Source organism: Salvelinus namaycush, unplaced genomic scaffold, assembly GCF_016432855.1.
Source record: "Salvelinus namaycush isolate Seneca unplaced genomic scaffold, SaNama_1.0 Scaffold18, whole genome shotgun sequence".
NCBI lineage: Eukaryota > Metazoa > Chordata > Actinopteri > Salmoniformes > Salmonidae > Salvelinus > Salvelinus namaycush.
The window spans coordinates 794,828-798,826 of record NW_024058563.1 but is presented as its reverse complement, the minus strand read 5'-3'; positions in this window follow the sequence as shown (position 1 = coordinate 798,826).

Genomic DNA, 3,999 nt, shown 5'->3' with positions numbered 1-3,999 from the left:
AGTTGGTCATGATGTTTCTCTAAAACACAGAACACTAAAGTTGGTCATAAGCAGAGGTCTAGCAGAGCCAACGTGCAGTTGTATATTTCAACAAGCTGTTCCTCGGTCACATACCGAATAGCCGATACCATGAATGTCCTTTACAAGAAAAGACTCAGCTACATAGATGCTGCCAAGATGAAGATGTTGGACCATATTGCAGATGTTCTCTTTGCACAAAGGATGCTAAACAATGGAGAGTTGGAAAGTATCCAGTCTATAGGAGGTACTCGTGACAAGGCCCAGGCCCTGATTGACACTGCCAGAAGTAAGGGAGGTATTACTAGTAATAGCTTGATGGCAACATGGGAAAATTACCCTGGATCATCCTCAGTAGGTAATGGTAATGTTATGTCACCTAAGGAAATAGTCTCCATTTTTTGGGACAATATAACCCGTGATGATATTGAGAAGATGAAGTTTGTTATGAGCGAGATAGAGATCACACATCGACACCGCATCAGTGCTCTGGACCTGCAATATGTGACAGATAGAACCGGGTTAGCAGATGTTATGGCATTGCATTACGGAGCTGCAGCACGGGTTGAACACCCTGCTCAAGAAAATCGGTCGCAATGACCTGGTGAAGCACGTCAAAGACAGTGACTGTACTCACACCTCAAGTCAGCTACAACCTGTGGCCTTCGCTACACGCGGCAAAGTTATCAATAAACATCAAGGTGCTGTGGGAACATGTTCAACATGACCGGTTACCTGGATACCATTTACAAAACACTGAGGGAAATGAACCAAAACAGCCTGGCAGACCAGTTGAAAACGTACATAGCCGGCCTCAGTCCCTAGGATATGTAGTCAATGATAAACTGTTTTTACTACACTGAACAGTATTAGGTCTATAAATGTCCCCAGGATATGTAGTCAATGATAAACTGTGTTTACTACACTGAACAGTATTAGGTCTATAAATGTCCCTAGGATATGTAGTCAATGATAAACTGTTTTTACTACACTGAACAGTGTTAGTTCTATAAATGTGCCATTGCAAAATGTCTCTATTGAGCTATAGCTTGGTGATATGTACCACTGCTTTGTTTTGTGATAAACTGGTCAATAAACCCGAGTGACAACAATGTATACAGTGCATGTCTCTACACACACACACGGACCAACTTTCATTATAGTGAAGTACAGCCTTTTTGTAATTACACTTTGTACCAGTAACAACATCCAAATATTTTACCTGCCAACAAATAAATGATGTTATTCCTGGATGTTTCAGTTACTCAGTGGCCTGGATTATGGCGTAATTACTGCACTTACCTGATATCTTGATACTGTTTTAATAGACCTGTGACCATTTATTTGTAGAGTCATCATTATCACTTACCATCATTTAAATGTGTAACCGGTAGACACTTTCTAATGTTCCCATGCAGGTCGCCTTTATTGTATCTGTTCACACCGAAAATGTGCTGGATGAACAAACATGCCTTATAGATAAGGTTACCTTGTTTACACCAGATCGTGTTTGGGTGGCACGGCAACAGGTCCAAAGTCAATCAGTTACTAACAGCTCCCACCTTAGACTCCCAAACAGAAAAGCTTGTTAATCTGTAGTTGACATAGCTAATAGAATGACCTATCTGGTGTGGATGTTTGCTCACCATGGAGATAGCAGTAGCTGGGTGAATCATTCACACTTGGACAGTCTGAGCTTCATTGACATAACAGCTGAAACCCCCCCGGCGTTGGATGTTCCGAGCCCCATTATACATAACAGTGGTTGGACGATCTACCTGGGTGTTGGAGCCCCATATACATAACAGTGGTTGGACGATCTACCTTGGTGTTGGAGCCCCATATACATAACAGTGGTTGGACGATCTACCTTGGTGTTGGAGCCCAATTATACATAACAGTGGTTGGACGATCTACCTTGCTCTGGGTGTTGGAGCCCCATATACATAACAGTGGTTGGACGATCTACCTTGGTGTTGGAGCCCCATATACATAACAGTGGTTGGACGATCTACCTTGGTGTTGGAGCCCCATATACATAACAGTGGTTGGACGATCTACCTTGGTGTTGGAGCCCCATATACATAACAGTGGTTGGACGATCTACCTTGGTGTTGGAGCCCCATATACATAACAGTGGTTGGACGATCTACCTTGGTGTTGGAGCCCCATATACATAACAGTGGTTGGACGATCTACCTTGGTGTTGGAGCCCCATTATACATAACAGTGGTTGGACAATCTACCTGGGTGTTGGAGCCCCATATACATAACAGTGGTTGGACGATCTACCTTGGTGTTGGAGCCCCATATACATAACAGTGGTTGGACGATCTACCTTGGTGTTGGAGCCCCATTATACATAACAGTGGTTGGACGATCTACCTTGGTGTTGGAGCCCCATATACATAACAGTGGTTGGACGATCTACCTGGGTGTTGGAGCCCCATTATACATAACAGTGGTTGGACGATCTACCTTGGTGTTGGAGCCCCATATACATAACAGTGGTTGGACGATCTACCTTGGTGTTGGAGCCCCATATACATAACAGTGGTTGGACGATCTACCTGGGTGTTGGAGCCCCATATACATAACAGTGGTTGGACGATCTACCTTGGTGTTGGAGCCCCATATACATAACAGTGGTTGGACGATCTACCTTGCTCTGGGTGTTGGAGCCCCATATACATAACAGTGGTTGGACGATCTACCTTGCTCTGGGTGTTGGAGCCCCATATACATAACAGTGGTTGGACGATCTACCTTGGTGTTGGAGCCCCATATACATAACAGTGGATGGACGATCTACCTTGGTGTTGGAGCCCCATATACATAACAGTGGTTGGACGATCTACCTTGCTCTGGGTGTTGGAGCCCCATATACATAACAGTGGTTGGACGATCTACCTTGGTGTTGGAGCCCCATATACATAACAGTGGATGGACGATCTACCTTGGTGTTGGAGCCCCATATACATAACAGTGGTTGGACGATCTACCTTGCTCTGGGTGTTGGAGCCCCATATACATAACAGTGGTTGGACGATCTACCTTGGTGTTGGAGCCCCATATACATAACAGTGGATGGACGATCTACCTTGGTGTTGGAGCCCCATATACATAACAGTGGATGGACGATCTACCTTGGTGTTGGAGCCCCATATACATAACAGTGGTTGGACGATCTACCTTGGTGTTGGAGCCCCATATACATAACAGTGGTTGGACGATCTACCTTGGTGTTGGAGCCCCATATACATAACAGTGGTTGGACGATCTACCTTGGTGTTGGAGCCCCATATACATAACAGTGGTTGGACGATCTACCTTGGTGTTGGAGCCCCATATACATAACAGTGGTTGGACGATCTACCTTGGTGTTGGAGCCCCATATACATAACAGTGGTTGGACGATCTACCTTGGTGTTGGAGCCCCATTATACATAACAGTGGTTGGACGATCTACCTTGGTGTTGGAGCCCCATATACATAACAGTGGTTGGACGATCTACCTTGGTGTTGGAGCCCCATTATACATAACAGTGGTTGGACGATCTACCTGGGTGTTGGAGCCCCATATACATAACAGTGGTTGGACGATCTACCTTGGTGTTGGAGCCCCATATACATAACAGTGGTTGGACGATCTACCTTGCTCTGGGTGTTGGAGCCCCATATACATAACAGTGGTTGGACGATCTACCTTGCTCTGGGTGTTGGAGCCCCATATACATAACAGTGGTTGGATGATCTACCTTGCTCTGGGTGTTGGAGCCCCATATACATAACAGTGGTTGGACGATCTACCTGGGTGTTGGAGCCCCATATACATAACAGTGGTTGGATGATCTACCTTGGTGTTAGAGCCCCATATACATAACAGTGGTTGGACGATCTACCTTGCTCTGGGTGTTGGAGCCCCATATACATAACAGTGGTTGGACGATCTACCTTGGTGTTGGAGCCCCATATACATAA